Genomic DNA, 23,889 nt, shown 5'->3' with positions numbered 1-23,889 from the left:
CAGCCAATCGTTTTGAAGACTCTAGAGCTTGTCTTAAACATCCACCTAAGGACAAACATAGAGGTCGCCCTCTCCGAACCTCAGCACGACTATCTCAAAGGCAAATCCCCGAAAACCTTTTGTTATGAGGCAACTAGAGCGGAGAATTCAATCGTGTGTACCAGCGTCATCAAGGAGGCTCTAATCAGAAGAGGATTGAAGTAGTGTTTGACGCGAGTTGCTAAGTACTAGGATAATTCAGTCTGAGCTGGGAGCTAGGCATCGGTTTTGAAAGGGACCTACTCTTCATGATTGCTTACCTTGACTAGTATGTCGCTTTGCGTCTGCTCGCAGAGGAACAAAACGTCTGAACTCCCATGATTTAATACAGACTGTTTTCACGATCCGACTTTCGCTCAGCAATAAAAAAATTCGTTTGTTGCGTAAATTAAATGGTAAGCCATCACCACCATAACATGTGAATACGGACTTCCAGCTAAAGTGAAAGGAAATTATCTTTCCTATTAAGGCACCAAAATTGAATGAATCCGCCGGCCTGGATGGTCTCCTTGCGAAACTTTTTGTGCAGCTCTTGTGGTTCCTGTAGAGTAGTTACTTATTTTCCAAATTTGAGGTCTTTGCGGGAGGGTAGAAGATAGGGACGATGGTTAAGATTGCCAAAAAGGACATTCGTCTTGAGTGCAACAACTGGAGGGATATTTGCGTGCTTCCTGCTGAAAATGCTAGTTGAAGATCTCCTGGAACGCGTAAAAGAACAACTAGAACGCTTTACCGGAAGAGGGCGCTGCTTTCCCTTCTTAATCCTCCTGTACTGACCACTTTGATCCCTTCAAATCATTGTATCTGCTCTTCACCGATTTTCAGAAAGCTTTCCACAAAGTGAACAGAGAACATATCTGGAATGCAGTACATAGGAGGGGCATTTTATCGCCGATACCTTTTCTTTTCATTATTGGTGACGTTTTTCATGTTGTTTTGACTGGAGGGCATGAACGAGTTCAATAGGCTATGACGTCTTTCCCCAAACATCACGACTACGCCGATAATACCTGCTTGCTCTCCCACAGAGTCATAGATCTTAGCTAAATGGCTCTGGACTTGGTGAAAGAGGCACCTGCCGATTGGAGCCGTAGTTGCATTGAAGATAAACACCAACAAACTAGCCTGGGGTGAAAATTGTGCAGGCCCCCTTAACATCACATTTTTTTCATTGAAATTTCTATTCCGAGGCCCTGAGAAAATTCGGGGACCGGGGAAAATCCATGTCTGCTTTGTATGATGGAGGTATTACGGTGTGAAACAATAACAAATTAAGTACTTGGCCGGCATACCGACCAAATACCCATGGGCGTGCTGATGAGAAGGTAGGTCGTACATTGAGAAAGGGTGACAACTCCATTTGGGGTTATGCAATGACACCTCCTATCTCAGAATGGCCGACGAGTAGATCGACCTAGACCTACGTAGAATAAAACGGTGCAGAAGGAATGCAAGCTTGTCGGAAAAACGAGGAGGAGGAGTTGAACCACATTGCCAGGAACTGCGAAAAAGATGAGAATTAGTCACGGAAATACAAGAAAAATGAATGAATGAGTTAGGAAAAGTGTCATGTTTGTAATTTTAATTAACATCAGAAGGTTGGAGGAGGTGAGTGGTATGTAGAGAGATGGTAACGAATGTAATGTTGTTATTCTTGGTTAACTTCAGAACATGGCAACTAAGATGGGAGCTCAAATTGTTCATTATCGTTACTTTTTTCCTGGTTGTTTTTAGGATAGGGGTAGCAGAGTAAATTTACACCAGTCTTCAAAGATTCGCAAGTCAAACTACCCACTCTTTGCCCGATTTTAACGAGTTTCAGATATCCCCGCTTCCATCCAAGCTGATGTTTTTGTCCTTCTCATTTGTATGTTACATATTTGTACCACTTACGCTTGCACATACATTTTCATCATTTCAGTATGTTTTGCCTTTCTTACTTAGGATCTGTAAATTTCAACCCTCGTTCAAACTTAAATTTTTTTCCGTCCCTATAATCTATCGGATATCTTGGGCGAACTCCGATCTATTAACTTAAGTAAAGGAACTGAATCTATTATTAACTCTGAATTTTGCTTAAAAAAGAAATTTAAACAGATTTTATTTTAAAATATAAGCGATTTTCAGAACTATCACATTTATGGGAAGAAACTCCAGTGAATTTATAAATCACGTTTATGAGATTTCTATTAAAAAATATCATTTAATTCACCGCTTATGCGACTACTACGTTGACATTTGCTCGGCTAAAAGACATGTTCAAGCATTGGTCACCTATTTCTCTCACTTACGCAGATTGACCTATGCATGCGACTTCAATCGCACACAGTTCACTTTCTTTGTTGCAATGATCAACCCGCTCTCAATTGCCTCCACTGTCCACACAGTTGCCCATAGTGGTAGCGATAGCACGAAACAAAAATGAAGAGAAAATGGAATATAAATCAACTAAGGATAATTTTTGAGTTTAATTTAAAGCAGAATAACATTGCGTCTATTAATTTTATTACAAATAGGGTTGTGTGAAGTAAAGATACTCAGAATTGTGATAATGAAATGTAAAAAAGCTTCACTGTACAAAACGGAGTTGATAAGAGCTACTAGGTGCACGTGTTAGGTGACGTTGTAGGTAGAACCCCATTCTGATATTGGTTGTGAAACACGTAGATGGGCTGAACTCAGGCTAACCCTAAAGAGGGGGGTTGTCAATATATCGATACTTCGATCTATGTAGTACTTGGTAGCTTATCATTTCATTTGAGGCTAAGGAAGGTCCGACCAACACAGGCCTAGTTTTAATAGATGTCAGATTACGTTGTCCTTCTTGCTAAGACCAGGATTTTCTTTGCTGCTTCTTCTGGGGTTACTCACGCTAAAAGGAAACAGCGCTAACCAAGGCCGCAAATAATCTTCGCAGGCACTCCGCGAATTGAGGTGATGTCTTTGTAGTTAAGTCAAGTTTCAATCATTCCATCAATCATCGTAGCATCACTTATTGAATTAGCGCTTGAAAAAGTCATCCAAAGTTCCAAACCCGGACGTCTGTATATTTACGATATAACTCCGTACTCCATGTAGAGTATAAAGTTTTAACTGATCAAATCATCAAAAAATATATATCATTTACCACTAACTGCATTGTTAGATAGTTGATAGCCGTTACAAATCACCAACATGTAGCCTGGAAAAAAAATCGATAACGTCTATAAGCGTGACTCTTTCATCTAAATTAGCGTGAAAGATATCGAGTTTACCGCACTCTTCCACCAATTTAGATTTGAAAATTTTCGCAACTTTCGCTGATCTCGCCAGTGGACTTTCTAACTAAAAAACCACAAAACAATGATGACGAGAACACACATAGAAAGAAAGAAAACAAAACTTGATTGTCCAAGATTTGATTCGGAGTAAATCATCATTATTAATAAATTAATCGCTTTAAGATGAATAAGATGAAGTTCAGGTGGACTCTGTGGAAAGGTGTGAATGAAATTTAATGGCAATTTATTTTGATTGATAAGCTTTGTAGTTGTAGAGTTGATTTTCGGTGAATTGATTTGAATAAATTTGTATAAATGATTGAGTTTACAATAGTAAGGACTTGAAGCTTGCTTCGGAAAGATGTTTCCACTTTTGGTTAATCGATTTTTCATTTCCGTACGTATTTCGGGAACCAGTTATTCCTTTCCTTTGTGTGAAATTTTCAATCTGTAAATTGGCTAACAAAATCAACTTGATTAAAAAACTAGGAATAAGAGACAACCCCCAAGCCAAAGGGAAAACTCTACCCAAATTTTCAGGATTCCATCTCCGGTGAGCTTGTCTAATATGATTCCTTTAAGTGTTTTTCTTCCTCGTTGAATCTTATGGCTGAATTCTTTCTTAATTATACAGAAGGGAACGTTGAAATTTTATGGTACCACGAATAGTTTGGGGGCATGCTTCAGTTAGATGTTAAGACAGTTGATCCATCTTTTCCATCGCTGTTCCCTTCAAACCGCGACTTCGCTCTAGAACTGCCTGGAATGTTTGCTTTTCAAGAGTCCCACGAGATCAGCCAACCTTCCTAGTTTTTATTTTCAAAACGTCTTCGATTTTTGCTACTTCTCTTTTTAGTGTCGAGGAATTATGGGTGTAGTGCTCACTCACTCGTCAGGTCATATGTCTTACCAACGGGGTACCGAGGGTACCTCAGTTCGACAGCCAAGCCAAACCCAAAAAAAAAAAATATCTTTTCACCTGACCACTGAAATTATCCGGTAACTTTCGGCTGAATGTATCTGATTTCAGCCTCAGATCTCCTCTCGAGAAGAGGAATCCATCGGCCATAAAAGAAGAAGTTCAGATCTCCTTTCTGTGCTCGTTTGATACGGCTCTCTTTAACCTTCCAAAAGGTGCCGACGTAGGGTATATTTCTGTCTTTGAAGTAATTATCATTTCCTGGAGATGCATGCGACTTTCCTTCTTTTTACTTTTCCGCTTTTGTTGATGCAGCAATTTGAAAATCAGCGATTTTCTCTGGATTCGAGGAACTCATTGACTCCTTACTTCGTTTCCCCGATGTCGGAGGTATCACCTGCGTTTCTCGTATCACAACCCCACTTAATGCTTGGGCGTTAGATTCTGCTTCTCCTTGATGAACTTATGCAGTTTATTTATGCGATCCCTGAATGAAAGAAACTCCGGTATAAATTTAATTTCCGCTTCACCATTATCTCTTATGATATTATATGCTACAAGACCCAAGCCACCCACTACTGAAATACTACGGTCGCTTGATTTCCACGGCTGGGAGTTCGCTTGTCCATTCAAAAAAAACTGATACTGAGTTCCGCAATACCTACATAAAGAGGAATGGTGCTTTTTCTGCGTATACTTCCTATAGCCAATTTCTATCCTTTAATGGGCATTTTGTTACCAACTACCCCATCAAGCGTCCTTTTGCGTAATTAGAAGAGACGCCCTGATGAGAGATTTGGCAACTCCATACAGATTATGTAGCGGTCTATGGGGTGCCTTCCTGTAAAAGTTGATTTATCATATTTTCAACCCATTATCCAAGGCAATTACTAACGCCGAAGGTGTGAACCAGTGTTGAGGCCAGGCTGCCGGAGATAGTTATTGAGCAACTCCTGGATGGCGAAGGCAAACAAACGGGATCCATCGCCGGAGGAACCCCAGATAGGTATCCAACCTTTTCTGCTTCGTATAAACGGAGAATGCCTGGAGGCTCTGGAAAAGGTTGACTATAAATTGCGGTGCGGAGTCAGGAACGCAAAAGTGAAAGTGTTCCGCTCTGCAAAACCGGACGACGACCTAGATCCAATCGACGCTGCCGATGAGCTGGTAGAGGAAATGAGAATCCACGGTCCGACGGGGACCGACAAACCCCCCACGCCAGCAGATAATGCTGAGGGTAACGGACATAAATCTGTAGCACTCGAAGTGCGCCCGGCTAATATGCTTTTCTTCCTCCTCGGCAGATGCTTTCAATGCATTCCCACACCTCCTTCCCTTAGAACTCCACATTAAACACGTTGTAGCGTGCAATTCTGTCAGAGTACGTGAGTCCCGATGTTCCACAACGAAGCCCTACGGACATACTAACATTCTAGACGAAGTACCTCGGGAGTCCTGGGCATTTCCCACGGACTACGGGGCACGCATTCCGAACTTCACAAGAAACTTTGCCGCGAACTTTGCAACCAGGGCAGAGTGGAAGACCGGTGGCAGGCCGCAAGGCTATGGCGCAGCACTCATCACCGACGGATCAAAGAAGGTCTGTGGAGTTGGTGCGGAGTTTACTGGGATGCACACAGTGTAGTATGAGTCGTATGGTCGCCCAGGTTTCGCTAGGTCATGTCAAGCAGAAGTGCTGGCAATACTATAAGCATGTCAATGGCTTGGGCATGATACGGCCCCAAGCGTAACATAGCTATTCCGGCAGGCAGTCAAACGGTCAGTAAGGCCTTCTTCGGCGGCATCCTCCAGGGTGCACCAGCATACACTACATTGCCGAAGCTGCAGAGATTGGGGGGGGACCCTTATGTACTTCCTCTGCGATTTACCAGCTCTAACTAGAGTCAGGATTCGGACACTGGGCAAACCAGTGCTAACTAGAGTCAGGGTACGGACACTGGGTAAACCATTCTTTGGGGACCTCAGAGAGATTTCCAGCTGCAGGGTGGGGGAGCCGCCTTTCTTCGTGAATGCTATGGGCTGGCTCTAAAGATTTCAACCGGCTGTACTCTCCCTCTCTGATCTCATAACAGCAGGCACGGTGTTAGGAGTTTGTGGCATAAAAACGGCGCACCACACCGTTAATTGTGCTCCTCGGAGCGGCCACTGATACTTAACTATCCTACGGGACACGAAAGCCTTTTCTGTCCAACCGGACAAATGTAGATGTTTGTACAGTTATTTCGGCGATAAACTCTAGAGAAGTGTGTACCGTTGGATCGGTTTGAAAAAGACTACGTGCACATCGCACGATGGCTGGTGCAGGAGAGACCGGTTCTTCTCCATGCGGTCCCATCGTCTCCAAACCAGCGGAGCTTTTTCACCGCCGGCTCTACACTCCTGTGGCGAGTTCTAAAATGCATGGAAAGCGCTGGTGCGCCATCTACCCGCTCGTATTTACAACATCCGAAATGAATTTCGAATGCCGCGAATCCTGCTGCGCCACAAGCCCAACTTCACGAGAAAAACTTTGCTGTGGACTTTCCAACCAGGGCAGAGTGGAAGGCCGGTGGCGTGCCACAAAGCTATGTATGACACAGCATTCTTTACAAACGGATCAAAAATAGTCTGCGGAGTCGGTCTGGGAGTTTTCTCGGATACACTCAGTGTAACATGAGTCGTATGATCTCCCTGGTTTCGCTAGTGATTTCAAGCGGAAATGCTAACGATACTGAAAACCTGTCGATGACTTGGGCATGATGCGAGCTCCAAGCATCACATGGCTATTCTGACCGAAAGCCAAGCGGCCATTAAGGCCTTGTACTCAGCGGGCAGTGCAGAAACACGCTGAACAATGTAAGTGTAAAGGATACGTTCCTCTGGTTTCCCGATCATTGCAATATAGAACGGAATGAGCGAGCTGACGGAACGGCCAGGCGGTCTCTGCTATTGGCAGTCCTTGGGCGGGTACAGTCAGTGTTCTGTTGGCGATTATCAAGGGAGAACCTATTCGAACTATTTAATCATCGCGGATCTAGGTGGTGAAGGCTCACCACCTGTACCAATTCAAGGAGGATTTGACCCGCCTATAATCATTGCCCCATACCAAAGAGGTTTCACTCCAGGCAAATCAGCAACAGATCAGATTTTCTCTCTGCGATGGAAAAACTCTTGGAATATGGACATCAGTTGCACCATCTCTTCATCGACTTTAAATCCGCCTATGATAGCATAGCCAGGTTAAAACTGTACACGGCCATGAGAGAATTCGTTATCCCGACGAAATTAGTAAGACTGACTAGGCTGACACTGACCAATGTGCGAGGCCAGAAGAATTTTCAGCCTTCTACATGAGGATGAACAATTCCGTAGCCTACATAACGACGAAATCTATGAGCGATACAACGACAGTTTGGTTGTGGATGAAATCGCGTTCAACAGGTTGCCGTGGGTGAGTCACCTCATTTGTATAGATGAGGATGATCCAGCCTAGAAAGTCTATAAGGGCAATATCTATGGTAGGAAAAAAAGACGAAGCAGACCTTGCTTGAGCTGGAACGATGACGTAGGCCAGGACGCCAGACAGCTTCTAGGGATATCGAATTGGTGGACCTCGTTGCAAAACCGAAGTGTCTGGAGTGCATCATTAAGACAGGCCTAGACCGGATACCGGTTGTTCCGCCATTGATGATGGAGCGTACCGCAAGTTGATGATGAATTAATTGAGTTGGTGTTGTTCTAGCCCTCTTCCTGGATAGCGTCGGTCCTCCCGTTTATTTAGGGTCCCCCCATTATGTGTAAAGCGGCAGGGGGCGAACGATTAGATTGGGGTAGGCCGCCGCAGGTCCACCATCTTATCTGCCCCCCCCCCCCCCCACCCACCAAGAGGGGGAAGAAAGACGGGGGCCGCTCGTCGCGTAGATATCCGAATCGGCTCAGTGCTGATCCTTCCTCGCCCATTACTAGCGCGTTAGGTTTTTGTAAGTTAGTCCTCTTCCTTATTAGGCCGTTAGGTATCTTAGCTCCTTTGGGATTGAAATCCTCGATGGTGTCACTCCGCCTCGAGACTTCAGCTCTCTATTAGAGCAGTTTATAGCGGGTGGGCTTCGTTTTGTTGACTGCTGAGTCAAGGCACAACTCCCAGAAAACGTCAATCCGCATAGATAAAGAAAATAATTCTCCCATGAAAAAGAAATTCGACAACCACCTGCCGACCAAGTATATTAACTAGCACAAAGCTTTTTAGGAAAACAAAAGGATAGGTTTGGGAGACCCCACGTTTTGTGAGGAATCTGCCCGGAATCGCAGACCTAAGTCACTCCTAGACTAGGGATGGAGTGACGGTACGGTCATCCTGCCAATTTCAACTAGTCCCGTCGAAACTGAAAGCCACGGTCCGAACGAGACACCCACAGCAGGGGAATCTGCCGAAGAGTCCTCTTTTGAGCGTCAAGATCGAACTTACGAAATCTCCCCAAGTTCGCTTAGGCATCAGAGTATTCAGAAGCGAAGGAAGCTCTGATCTTAATACTATCAAGTCCGGTGGGCGTGTACCTTAAAAGATAGTGGGAATGCCACGTTTCGAGCCCCACGTTGGGCGCCAAATCTGTTATGTACGCAACAGGGGTTACCGGAATTAGAAAAGGATGACTTTTTTTCCCTCTAACATCCCCTCTTCACCCCTCCCTGGATGGCTTATTGCCGCTTTATTTTAATTAGTTGGAACGGATAACTCGCAACCATTTAGAGGATAGACAACTCCAACCATCTTCAATCTTGATTTCCAGACCAAAGCCTAATAGCACCAGCATGTCCCCAACCCAACAACGTGTCATTCTGATTATTAGTTTTACTAATACCCCGCCGCCTATCCAAACAACTTTTTCCACTAATTTGATCTAATTTACTCTTCAAGAAACCTCACAGACCCCAGAACCCATATCATTTTCTCCAAAGGAATTTATCTGCTTCCTATAAAACCCATTGCAGCCAATATATGACTCAGACTGGCTAATCACGTGCCCTAATCGGTGTAATCCCATAATCCAGGTTAACATTAACCATGTACAAAATAAACCATTAATTTTCCCCCTTTGCGGTCGCATCTAAGATCGTTTCGATCGGATCATCATCAATGCACCAACCACTCTCCCATAAATTAATTTATGTATTACCGGGAATGCTTCCGTTTTAATTCTTCGAGGAGCCTCCATTGACGTGGACCATTCAATACAAATGGGAATGGTTATGGGAATAGATGCATGTATCTTTTGTGTTTTTTTTCTGTAAGATGGATTGAGATGTTTCGGGGACTCTTCTCTCCTTCGTGGTGCTTTGAGTGCAGTTAGGAATGCACAAACATTTTCTTAAGTGGATGATCCCAAATTATTTGTGGTCTTTTGTTATGGCTTGCGAGCTAGATGAGATCAAGGTTTTATCTGCGTGAAGTCAGTGGTTTTCTTATGGAGATTTGATAGTGGTACTGAAAATCTGAACTTGATAGGGTTTGGCTGGAAGTCCTGAGAAGGGTAGGTTTGCGCGATTCATATTAATAAAATTATTGAATGGTTTTTTCTGAGATGTATCTCAAAGATGCATCTGTGTTCTAGTGATGGCAATGATTAAGACAAACTATTTCTGGAATCTGGATCCAGTTTCACTCCTAGAACAAGTTGGGAGAAAGGTTGAGTAACCACTGATTTGAAACCTCACCTAAAATAAACGGTAGTCATACAACCCAGCATGGCTCGAGTACAGGCACTTAAGGTGACTTCCACCAAAAGATGCCTGGAGGGTCTCTCCATGAAGTGATCGTCAAGTAGAATAGAACCAAATCCGACAAAGGTATCAAAGTACACTAAGCAAACACATGTAGGGACAACAATACCAGCACGATAGGAACATGGCCCAGTACTCCAGAATTCAGATAGGTTCCAACATATTGTTCCATTGGGGAGACCCGGAGATGGGCACGTGTTTACTTTGAGATCGATTTGATCATGTCATGAGTGCCGGTACTGCACTCACCGCCAAGACGATGATGCACTTGAACCTGGAGATATAGTCAATAAGACGTCGATAGGAAAGGAAGAACATGGGTCCGGTACTGAAGGGCGTTTTGGAATCACGGGAACAGACGACATTAATGGCTTAGATTGGCTACGTTTGGGCGGTCTTCGTGTTACCCATGGATTTTCAGATGATTCTCTACGGTTATACTGAGAGCACGATTTAGAAATTTTTATAAGTGGATTTTTGATAGACAGGAATGACACAGGCGTATAGGTGTATGTCCCGCCTGAGGACAGATATGACCGCTAAATTATGTGATGCATAGGGCGGTAGATAAGTTCTCTAAAGTAAACATGGTCCTCATACATACGAACATGTTGCCAGGAGACTTTTCTGAAGCCAATCTGAATCTCGGCCTTACTCCATGAAGCAATTTTGGTTTTGTCAGAGAAAGTACTGGACCCCCCAACGCTAGACTTCCAACGATCTTATTTATGTCTAATCCAAACTGACCCCAATCGGTCTATAAAAAGTTAATCAACACCCTACAACTCCCTCACCAGAGATTGTTTTTCAAGAGAATACACATAAGATACAGAGTTCAGAAATCTTTCAGATACGAGGATAATTAATCATGTCAAATGGTTTTCGTTGCGATTCAGATTTTATAGGGATTATCCAATAAAAGAAATTTGTTCCTTATCATGGATTTATTTGTGAAATTATTCAAGTTGACAGTCGGTGCTTTGGGTGAGCTAGATGAGACTCAGAACTTCGTTTAATAGTAATTGATGCAAAATAAGATTAAAATAGTTTGGGTGCGGAATGCAGGTGGGATAGCAATGGAGTAGGTTTTTGTTTAATCGAAATGTTTGGTATTTACCTGGAGGAATCCAATGGATCTTCTGAGTTGGTCAACTTTTCAAGCCGTTTAATATGTCTTTGAAATTGAATCCCAAATGCATTGGATTAAGTTTCATGTAATTGACTTTTTAAGGTATCTTACGACTGCACAAATAGCAAAAAGTCTGTCCTGTTCTTCAGTTGGGTTTCCTTGAATAGGTCTCGGATGCCCAGTTTTTTGTATAATAGTATCCGCGGCTTCCAGGCACTCTAATGATGCCGTTTCTTCATTCATCGGGGCTGAACTGATGGAGAAATTCATACAATTGCACGCGGCACCTCGGACACCTCCATGTCGTGGTGGGGCAGTTTACTATTATATAACACTAACATGAAGATGGAAACAAAGGATTGTAACTCTTCAAGTGGTAAGAAGTCACAGACTTCAAATCCACCGGCAACTTTAAGAAATCAGACCTTGGCCGAGGCACGGATATTGGAGACCTCACTAAATTCATGTTCCCCCACGGAGAAATCTATGGAAGACAGCCTCTCCACTTCATCGAAAAACCTACACCCTGTGTCTACGGGGCGGTCAGCTAGAAAGGATAGTACAACAAGTCCCTTAATGGGAGGAACTGGAAACCTGACTACGACCGGCCTGTCGGTGACACCGTTGCCTAACTCTTCCAAAATACGGGAGAGGAAGACTCGGCAGAAAAAACTTTATCCGCAAAGGAGAAAGGACTACAGGCTTGCCTGTCAGAACCTTCTCCTCCATCTGTACCCGGAAAAACGGAAGAAAGGGAAGCTGGTAATATGGACGCCATTGGTCTAATTCGGGTATGTGGAAGTAGATCCCTGCAACCCGGACTCCATGAATCTGGGAGGACTCTCAGCTGACGATAACAGAAAGCACTGCGAAATAGGGCGAAGTTGCTTGGAAATGAGGACATGGACGTTGTACACCACCGAGTGTGGTGATATCCAGAGAAATCCGACGCAAGAAAACGAAACTTTAGGCGGAAGGTGAAGGCAAGCTGGTAACCCCGATAAGATATACACAGAATGCAGCGGACTTTTCAGTTAACAGCGGTTTTCATATTAGACTGCACCTATGGCTACAAACACAAGAGTTAGTCAAATTAACCTGCAGCATGCCAAAGCTTCTTCCCATCTACTTGTGGCAAAGCTGGCAAATTTGCAGGATTGCGAATGGTCAGCATGTTTGTTGGGGCAGTAGCAAATGCAATCCTAGAGGAGAGTAGCTGTTTAATTTTACCACTTCAGCTGGTCTGATGACCGCGAGCTTAGGGTGCTCTCCTACATTCGTAGGTCCAAGAAGAAGTGAAGTAATTGACCTAACAATCTGCACTTCAAAGTTGTTAGAGTTGACTAGAGACTGACTAGTTCTAGATGAAGCCTTACTCTCAGATCATTGTTACTTAGAATTTAGTCTGATTATTGCAGGCGAACAGCCTGTAATACAAAGACGGAATCCTAGGAAAATGAACCTCTTGGTGACAAAGTGGAGCTCCCTAGCCGACTAAGGGCTCCTTTGGTGATAGAAGATCAATTGGAAACTCTGAATCGCACACTTTTAAAGTGCTTTGAAGAGGCTTCTCCTATTTTCTGAGGCCAACGTGGTAAAACGGTTCCATGGTGGAACCAAGGACTGCAAAGACTTAGGAAATCAATCAGACGACTTCTAAATCGTACTTGCAAAAGCAATAAAGATGAAGTCTGGTTAAACTTCTGGAATTCACAGCGTGAATATAAGAGGCTGGTAAAACGTTCGGAACGAAACTCTTTTAGAGCATACTGTGAGGAACTGGAAGATGAAAGGGAGGCTTCCAGGTTGGGCAGAGTCCTTAATAAGGATGACTCGGCCAAGTTGGTCTCTCTTAGAAAGCTGAATGATACTTGCACCAACTCCAGAATTGAGTCTATACAGACCGTTTTGGAAGCACACCATCCAAGAGAATAAGTCTTAGAAGTGAGAAGAAAAGAATTGTTGGTTTCGGTGTTGCAAGGCGAATTGGAACACTGCGAGAGCGGTTGTTACCAATGAAAAGGCGAGAGCCGCTATACTATTATTTGACCACTTCAGAGCACTTGGCATGGATGGCATCTACCTAGCGATACGAAAGGAGGGTATAGAACATTTAAAGCAACTTCTGAGAAATATTTTTCGAGGATGTCTTGCTCTGGGTTACGTGCCTTCCTCTTGGCAGAAGGTGAAGGTAGTCTTCATATTAAAGCCTGGAAAAGATGACTATTCAAATCCAAAGAACTGAAGAAATATCTGGAGAGACTGGTTAAACGTCACATTCGCGAGAAGGCGCTAAGGTCGCACTCACTAAATGAAAACAAAAATGCTCACTAACGTGGAAAGTGCTGTGAGTCTGCTTTTCACTCTTTAGTTTCAAAGATAGAGGTCGCAACTCTGAAAGGCGAGTACGCGATGGAGGTGTTCGTGGACATTGAAGGGGCTTTTGACTGTGCGCCTTTTCAAAAGCTCTGTAATGCCGCCAGAGAGCATGGTGTTGATGAAACTCTAATAAAGTGAAATTGCTATCTGCTGAAATGGGTGTTGATCGCTACTTAGCAACGGAGACGACGAAACGCTGCCCACAAGGAGGTGTGCTATTGCCACTTCTGTGGAGTATGCTGATCAACTGCAAACTCTATCAATCTGTCTGTCACAGAGCATTGGAAGAGTCATTGGGAGAACTGAATCTAGTTTTCGCAATGCTTTCCGATTCTCGGATCCCCGTACATCTGCTTCATAGAAGATATGATGTTATCTTGAAACGAAGAGAAAACTGGGACGAACCAGAAGAATGTGTGTTAGGATATACTGACGTTTTCTACATCGATGGCTCAAAAACAGAAAATGGTCCTGGAGTCGAAGTCCACCTCTCGAATAAAAACGAGAAGTGGACTTTCCCTTGGGACAATACACAACGGTCTTTCAGGCTGAAGTGTATGCAATCCTAAGGGTGGCAACCTGGATGATTGACGAGCGGTTGAAGGGCAATCTCATCGCAATCTGTAGCGATAGTCAAGCTGCAGTGCGAGCATTGGGTAGTAGTTTGATCACCTCAAAGATCGTTCAGAAATCAATTGAACTCTATTGCTAGATTCAATACGGTGGAATTACTTTGGGTACCTGGTCATTGTAGTGTAGAGGGAAATGAAACCTCGGATGCCTTAGCAAAAGAGACTTCAACTTCCCCTATGCCCGGACCGGAACCAGCAATTTGGATGTCAGTAGCATTGGCTGATGCTACTATCAAAAACTGGGAACAAGTTTCCCATAATGACAGCTGGCGAACCTTAATGCTGCTAGACACACCAAACTTTTCCTGTCAGATTCAAACAGTCATACTGTGAAAAAGCAGGAAGACTTGCAGAAGTATTATGGGGATTCTGACAGGCCATAATTCACTAGCTGGGCATATGTTTAGAATAGGAATTATCCAAGATGATACAAATCCATCTTGTAATGAGGAAGCGGAATCCACGGAACTATGTGGGTGCCCCACCTAAGGACGCATCAGACATCAGATTTTTGGTGTTGATGTGCTCCAACTGCGGTGGGATCTGCCCTCCCCCCTATAGGAACTTTAGTTCTTATATAGTTGTCTTCGACCTTCTCCACCGTTTTAAGAACGAAAACGATCCTTTTACCCGTTTTCGGAATAAAAACTACTCTTGTCCGTCCCCATGCCCTTGATATATATATGGGTTATGCTGCGCCTTACCGTCCCTAGAAGAGACTATAAGATGATTTCTAGGCCTCTTTGGAATACTATTGGGAAGATGCCATCTACTCCTGGTGATTTGAGTGGTTCAAAGGCTCCCAATGCCCACCTTATCCTAGCTTCCTACCATACTTCCTTTGTTAGTTTCGAGTTTTCCTATCTTCCTCTTTTATTCTTTGTTGGAGTGTCAGACAGAATGTTGTCATCTTTCGCCGCAGAGTAGAACTCTGGGAAATGAGTTCTAAGGAGCAGGTGTACTCAGTCCTCTTCATTATCGGTAAATGTCCCAGCTTCCTTCTTTAGACAGACAGCGATATTGTCCGGTCTTTGATTATAGCTTTGTATAGCTTGGCTAGTTCTATGGTTTATTCGATCCCTTCACAGAATTCCCTGAAGCTGTTCCGTTTTGCTTTCCGGATCACGTTGCTATACGGAGTTAGTGCATTTTTATATCTCCGTCTTCGGTTTGTTTTCCCCGGTTGAAAAGTTTTCGCATCTCTGTTCTTATTCTGGCTAGGTTCCTATTCCACCAGGGTACGTCCCTTGATAACTGAACTGTCTTAGTCGTATGGGCCAATAACAACTTTGTTGAGGTCTTCCACTATTGTTTCTAATTCGCTCCTGATGTTACCACCCCTTTGAAGGTGAGCCAAGTTGGTACTCAGGTGCGTTGGGTAGGAATCCCAATCCATTCTCCTCCGATTCCTTATTATTCTTTTTATTTCGGACTTGCCCTCAATGTCGAATATGATTATTCTGTGACCCGACATAGAGGGCTGATCCGACCAGCCCGTTCATTAGAGTAGTCTCTATAGTTATGTCAAGTACGTCTTGTCTAGTGTTGGTCACGAATGTTGGAGTGTGCCCTATGCTATATATTTCTAACAATTATTGTCGCTGTTTCCCCATATTTCGTATAGGCATTGGATTGGCAGCCGAGGACAAGTAGCAGCGGCCTCATCTTACAGTACTTCATCAATCTAGCGACTAACTCCGGTGGGATCCAAATGTCTTCTCCTGGGAAGTAGCCTGATGCCACGACTTGGACAGCCACAAGGTCTCCGATCAGGAACTCTGAAAGACGTATATATTTGAAATTACATTTATAATGATGGATGATGTAAGTTCTTTGTTTTTCGCAAGAGGGTACAAAATTACCTGCATGCTTCACCTTTGGATACTGCGAATCTGTCTCGATACACCCAAGGTTCCTAAGCCAGCACTATTCCTTGGAATTTGCCCTTGGAATTACTGCAGATGTAGCTTTTGTGGGGTGCTGGTTTACCTGGGCTATCTTAGTACTGGCCATTGGTCCCGTTAGTTTTTAGAGCTTTTTTTCAGGGCCGAATTATCACCCTCCTCCTCCGACATGGCGCTTTCCTGTAAGTCGCTGTCTACCTTAAGCCCTAGAAGATCTAGTACTAGCTCGTTCAACGTCTCTTCTTCACTGGGCAGCAGCTATACTTCCCTGCTTGATCTAGTGCTTCCAGCTTCTATGACCTCCGAGATTTCTTCGGGGACCTTGGTAGGTTTTCCATCCGATGTCTCCTCCGAGGTGTTATTCCTCGGCTTTTCCCAGTGTATTTGCACAGGTATAATGGTTGAAATGATAATTTTGACATTTGATTACCTCCAGGGATCGATCCATTACTCTGATCGTGTGGAGTTTCCCTTTGTCCTCCACCTTGCTTCTGAATACTCTCTATAATCGCGTATGGAAATCACCATTTTGATGAATTCGGAGGCCCATAAGATCCTTCGTCTCCAGCACTGCGGCTTTTGGTATATCATCCCCACAACATATCGACAGTTCTACTCCTTCTTAACCTAGCCTCCGTCATGCAGTTCACCAGTATATCCCGGTGGGCATAAGCTTCACATTCCATACATTGCACATCTGCCTGACCACAAGGTTTTTGATAGTTTCTTGTTCCACATGGTTGAGTATTTACTCCGGAATTATTTTTGGCAGTGTGGTCAGTCGAATACCCTTGACCGCACTAACGTAGCTAGTGGTGGACTTCCTGGCTTCTGCTTTCATCCCTGAACTACTCGGAATTTCCTCCCTCTTGGGTTCAGGTTTGGGTTTTTTTGGAGCATTCCCGTCATATGGGATAATCTCTGCTGTCCCCCGCTTTCTTGGCTTCGATAACGGTGGCTAAGGTCTGTCCTGTCTGGTTTCTGGTCTTCCTTCAGATAAAGCAAGTACCATTTAGCACCTGCACCACTGAGACCTGTCCCCTTCCTGACGTCTGTTATACTGATCTTTCATTTGTCCCTGCTTTTTAAGCAATGATCTTCGTTGGTTGTAGTCCTCGCAATGTAGCTGAACTGCCTGACGCCCTAACCACTCCTTTTTTGGTTGTGATCACCACTTGGCTCTCAGTGTTTCGGAGATGTGCCTCCGTAATGTTCTGTTCGAATACAGTCAGTTACCTCCGACTGCAAACTATTCAATGGGCACAGTTTGAATGATATCCTGGATTGGAGGAGGTGTTTTTTAACTCCCCAGTCCAGATCCGTAGCGTTTTGTTAATAGTAGAGTCTCCTCCTACAGGGTTTGGCTATCGCCACTCACAAGTGGTCTTCGCTCCAGGAGAGCCACATATAATCTCAGAGAAAGACAGATTAGCTCTCAGAGAGCTATATTCCGCGTCAGTCTATCCTTCCGTCTACTGCTGGACCCCGTGCTCATTGTATCATTGTATCTGTACGATGTGATTTTCGGCAAGACATGGTACTTTTTTTGAAAAAATGTCCATTGTAGCTTTTCGATCTGAAGAGTAGATCGCGCCTGATCGAATGATATTACGGGGTTTAATCTTAAAGCGTCAATTTTAATGGGGAGTATGAAAGACATTATTGTTGCATGAGTATGTTCCCTCGTTGATTCTTGTCCACTTAAAAGCTGAACTTTTTAAAAATGATCTTATAACTCATAAAATGTTAACACTCAACTAAGACCTGAGGAATTCCTGAAGTACCGACACAAAAGACTGAATAAACTGTAACACCCAACCTAAGGGCATCAAAAGCAGTAATCCTACATAAGATCGCTGATCTTATTCCGCCATAAAATTCGCTTGACCGATGTGATGCTGCATTTCTCGCACCGCAAAGTGAAATCCAACCAAAACAAAACATCTCTCAGCAATCGACAATCATTTCCTCGACAAGATCAGTAACACCATCATCATCGTCGTCATCATCCACCACAATCCATATCTCAATATCGTGAGAATCCACTCAATTTAAATCAACAACAACAACGAATCAGCTTTTTTCATCCTAATTAAACATTTTCATTGTTCATTGAACAACAATCTTATATTGCACTCGATCTGGAACGCCCGGGAGAGATACAGATTGAAATTCCATTTCTGCAAGATCATGATGCTCTTGGGTCCGTTAACTAATCGAGCGTGAGGCATTTTTTGGAGCGACTGTTGATCTGGGATCTGCAAGCACTAGCCCAAGTCGGGCAATCAGCAAATTAGGCTAAAAGTACTTGTTCGATTGATCTTTGGCGAACCCGCACTGACCATCTATGCAAAAAGATCGTGGGTTTCGGAACAGCTTCCTCCATGGACCCTCATAATTTAATTTGTTTATTCGAGTCAGGTAACGATGGTATTCACCACCTGAATGCAGATTTGGTATGGATGTGAAATTTAATAGAATTGCTCATGAAAAGGGTAATTGATTTAATTTCAAGGTAATTGGCTGATATGGGAAATCAGCCATGGTGAAACTTTTGCTCAGAGAGAGGCTGACTGAGAGAAAGGCTAGTCCGCCGTCTCCGAAGGTTGCCAGGAAAAAAGTGAAGCTTTCTTGGAATACTTCTGCAGCCATGGAGAAGCCGGGCTGCCTTGAGGGTGGACGAGTTTACGGTAGCGAATCTATCCGTATGGAGGATATGGAAAACCATCAAGCTGACGGCACAGAGACTGACAACGGTGGTGGTGGAAATGTCCCAGAAGAGGGTGCTAACCAGGCTGGTTGCTGTAGTAACAAGTGCAACAATGATAGCCCTGAAGAGAGAAAACTAAGTGATTTCTTTATGTTTCAAAAAATTAAAAAAAATAGCGGATTACAAGAAACCAAGCAAGTGAAACCTCCTCACTTCACCTACTCTCCAAAGGAGGAGAAGGTTCAAACCTTCCTTCTGAAAGGATGGGATGCAGAGGAAGAGCCCGATGAGGTGCTCAAAATGCTTCTGGAGATGGGAACTGAGGTCAAGGTCAAGTACGAGGAGATCAGTTTTGGAAAAACGAATTCTGCCACACTTCCTCGTGTAGATAAGCCCGGAGAGCCGGGGATCTGATCGGCATCAGGTCGCTTAATTATCAGGCGATTCGTTTTGAGCGCATGCTGAGCAGCGAAATAGCCCAGTGCCGAAAACGCCAGCGATATGGTCACTCAGCAGTGAACTGCCAAATGACCTTGCGATGTGTAAGGTGCGAGAAAGCCTATATCCCAACCGAATGTTCGCTGACTGATACAGAGGGTAAGAAAAAAACTATCTGTGTCAACTGCGGCAGCGGAGGGTATCCGGTTTCGTACCATGGATGTCATGCATACCGCAATGATAAAGTCAGGAGGCAGCAGGTGCCGAAATCGGTCCAAAGGACGAAGGTGTCAGCGGTGTTGAACAGTGCCGTCTCTTTGGCACCAATTGTCCCGGGGATCCCGTTTGCAGAAGTAGTCCGACAAGGCAGAGCTAAGAAGTCCCAGCAAGATGCAAGTGGCGGTGTGGCGGCGTATAGTAGGCGTGAACCTGGGCGCCAGTACGGATTTGCCACCGCCGCTGTATGCAATGACCGCAGAGAACAGCTGACAGCCTGACATGAGACTGGGGGACAAATTTCAGGAAGACATTTTTTGTCAATAGTCTCAGGACATTCTAGACTTGTCGGGCGGCCAGAGGTGAATTCAACGTAAAAATTCAACTTTTAAATTGGCCTACTAGAGGAGAGTGTTAAGAGCGGTGATTAAGAATTGTGATAACCTGGATTGAATCGAATGCAATAAAAGATTAAATTTAGTGAATTATTGTGAATATTTTCTCCATCTGGTCTCTGTCAGACCGTTTTCCGCGTGCCTGTGGAGATTATTGCGTCGGCGGTCGCAAGTGCGTTTGGAGCCACAGTCGTTTGTCTGCTCCGGTGTTTCGGTCCTCCTCTCGTTCCCCTTCCCGGACTTTCCTGAATAATGTCGCGCGAGAAGAAATCCGCATAGGCTGGCGGCTGCCGCGGTTAAGGTACCTTCTTTTTGGCGGCGCAATCCTGCTGCGTGGTTCCACCAAGTGGAGTTACAGTTTGCGCTGGGGGCCGTCACGATGGACGTCACCCGGTTCCACCACGCCCCCGTCGGTTTCGACGAGGAGACCATTGGACTCGTCACGGAAGAGTTGCAGGACTGCTCCTACGTTCGTTTAAAGAGCAGCTGATACAGCAGCCTTAAGTAACTGAGGAAGCGAAGTTTAATCATTTGCTGAATGAGTTGACGCTAGACGACCGTACCCTCAGCCAGCTGCTTCGAGAAATGAAGTAGCTGGGTGGGGATAAGGTCGGCTCGGAGCTGCTGAAGTCTCTCTAACTGCAACGACTTCCGGAGAGCACCCGTGCCATTTTGACCTGTGCGCACTCGGGATCGCTGAGCTGTTGTCCACCATGGCCCGCAAAGTACACGCGGAGTACGCGCGCCCCATGGTCGCGGAAGTTTCCCGAGACACGACTCACAAGGTGGATGAGTTCAAGGTCGTGGTGACCACGCTGGCCGACGCGGTCACAAAGCTCGCTGCGACGGTTGGTACTTTGCATTCGGAAGGTAAATCTCGATCGCAATCAGGGTCGAGTTCTACTTCTCGAAAATGGCGTTCAGGTAGTCGCACGCCGAAGCTATCATCGGCCTTGACAGTTTATTGGTACCATCGGAAATACGGAGCTCAAGTGACTAAATGTACCACCGGATGTTCGTTTAGCGCAACAAAAACTAGGTTCGCTGGGCGCTTCGGCGACAGTTACCCGAAACGCAGTACCACGTCGTATTACAATCCTAAGAGATGTTGCTTCTTGGTCGACATGGGCGCCGAGATGTCGGTTCTCCCTGTACCCCGTCCAAATACCCTAATTCGACAAAATTTACGTCTGGCGGCCGCGAACTCTTCCCCCACCCGTTCCTATAGCTTTAGGCAAGTGAACGTCCGTCTCAGACTGCGACGAACGTTTTTGTGGCGTTTCGTTCTGACGGATATTAGTTTCCCCATATAGACGTAGACTTCCTGTGCCACTATTGGCTGCTGGTAGACCCACCGAACAAGGCTTTGATAGACCCCGCAACCTAATTACAGACGTCTGGGAAACTTTCTACCTGCCACCTCCAATCTGCTGAAAGGTGCGTCCACTTTCACCCCAGAAGCTGGCTGTTGCGAAGAAAGAGCTTGTAGACTTGATGAAACAGGGTATCTCCAGACCCTGCAATAGTTGCTGGTCCTCTCCACTTCATTTGATCCCTAAATCAAACGGTAAATGGCGACCATTTGGAGATTATAGGCGTCTGAATGCTCAGACAGTTCCAGTCCTATATCCCATTCCACTCATCTATGATTTTGGGCACTCGCTAACGAACTGCCGTGTTTTTACGATCTTGGCTCTAGTCAAGGTGTATCACAAAATCCCTGTTGCTCCCGAACACATTGCGAAGGCGGCTATCTGCACATCTTTCGGACTCTTCGAATTCACTAGGATGACTTTCGGCTTTTGCAACACTGTGCAGACTTTCCAGGGGTTCATCCACTCTATCTTACGAAACTTGAAATTTTGTTTCGTCTACATGGATGATGTTTTGGTCGTTTCTTCTTCAGAATCTAAGCACTTGGAACATTTCGAGTACATTTGAGGTGAGACTTATCCTAAACCTTGACAAATGCAGATTCCTACAGAGGCGTGTAAAATTTCTCGGCCAGTTAGTAACGCCTGACCGTATCCAACCTGACCTAGACAAGGTTGAGGTGATAAAGAACTTTTCACTACCAACTACGGTGAAGGTTCTTGGGCATGTTAAATTTCTACCGTCGTTTCTTGCCCAAGGCCACTCATCACCAAGCGATCCTGAACGCTTACTTGTCTGGGCTCAAAACTAAAGAATCCCACGAGCTTGCGCGGTCTTCTGAGGCTGTCCATGCGTTTGAGTCGATCAAACAACAGCTTGTTGATGCAACACTCCTGGCAAGTCCTCAGCCGGACACACCTGTAGCTATGTTCGTCGATGCCTCAGATACAGTGGTAGGAGCCGCTCTTCACTAACGGGTGAATCAAATCTGGTAACCGCTGAGCTTCTTTTCAAAACAGCTTAACCCAGCTCAACGCAACTGCAGTGACTACGATCGTGAGCTACTCGCCACGTACCTCGCTATAAAATACCTCGGTTTCTCCCATGAGGGCAGGCGTTCACCATATTCATGGACCATAAGCCCCTTACTCTCGTGCTTAAAAAAAAGCCCGACAAAGCGTCCCTTCGCCAACTACGGCAGTAGAGTTATATCAGCCAGTTTACTTTTGATATCCAAGACGTGCCTGAAAAAGACAATATTGCCACTGATACTTTTTCTCGAAACTCAGAAATTACAGTCCCCGCCTTGGTCAATTATACGGAAATCGCAGAGGCACAAAAAGACGACGTAGAGCTTCAGAGCCTGAAGGAAAACTCCAAATACAAATTAAAGGAGTTTCTTATTTTCGGCTCAAACTCTTATTCACTATGTGAGACCTCAGATAAGATGGAAGAGGGCAGGGAAGCATTCCACGCAATATACGATCTTGCACATCCAGGCATCAGGGCGATGAACCGGTTAGTCACCGAAAAATACCGTCCATGAACTCTTGGGCCAGACAGTCCGTCGTGTGCCAGAAGTGCAAGGTCAACAAGCAGTTAAGGAAGGAAGTAGGTGTATTCCTTAGGTCAACCAAGCGCTTCCATTTCATTCATATCGACATCAGATTCAAGTATTGTCTCACAGTCATCGAGAGGTTTACGCGGTGCCCTGAAGCACTACCTCTGTCTGACATTACGGCACAATAATGTGCCGAGGCTCTCTGTCGAGGGTGGATTCCGCGTTTTGATGTTCCAGCCGTTATCATCATGGACCAAGGAATGCAATTCGAATCCACTCTTTTCGTGAAGTTAGGAAAGCTCCTTGGTTTTAGACGGCATAGTTATGCTGGAACGTTGACACCGGACGCTGAATGGCTCATGACGATCCGTCGTGGTGGCGGTCCTTGCCTTTCGTTCTCTGCGGCCTCTGCACAACGAGAGGAATTCGGGGCCAGCCCCGCGGAGATGGTGTACGGAGAGAATCTATGCCTGTCCCTTGTACTCGACATTAGAGTAGGATTAGGCGACTCGGGAATGCTGCGTCAGTTTAGGGACGGCTTCGAAGATGCGGCCAACTCCATCGTCGCGATATCCGGGTCAACACCCCCAGGGATCTTGAGACGTGTAAACAGGTTCTCATCAGGGTGGACGCTCCTCGGAGGCCGCTGCAACCATCATTCCAGCGTTCTTGTAGAGTTCTAGAACGAGGCGGAAACTCGTTCAAGCTCGTCTTCCGAGGCGGGCCCAAGCTGAAGGCCTTCATTGTTACCTATTTCTTGAAAATAAAATGATTTTAAAATCTAAAAACTCTTGCTTAGAGGCTGTGAAAAATCACAAGGAATACAGATATCTTTAATGAATTTTTCCAAAAGCTTTCATTCATTTATGTAGGTAAATTGAATGAAGAAAGGGATTTCCAAATGGACAAGTTCTGTCCATTTTCCTAATTCTGGATTGTTTTCAGATTGCCCAACGGCCTTGGCTCGGTAAACAAAGATAAATCGAGTGCAGATGCTGCTGAAATTAGTACATCTAACGATCATTACAACACATCGTTTCAATGACCATTACAATCTGTACTATCAAAATATACAATTCATGCAAAATGCCTATGTTCCGGATGAATGGGTAAACAGTTCAGATGGCTTTGATCTTCCGTTCCTAAGTGCTCCCG

This window comes from Hermetia illucens, chromosome 2 (genome assembly GCF_905115235.1).
Source record: "Hermetia illucens chromosome 2, iHerIll2.2.curated.20191125, whole genome shotgun sequence".
Taxonomy (NCBI): domain Eukaryota; kingdom Metazoa; phylum Arthropoda; class Insecta; order Diptera; family Stratiomyidae; genus Hermetia; species Hermetia illucens.
Note: the sequence above shows the minus strand (reverse complement) of the source record.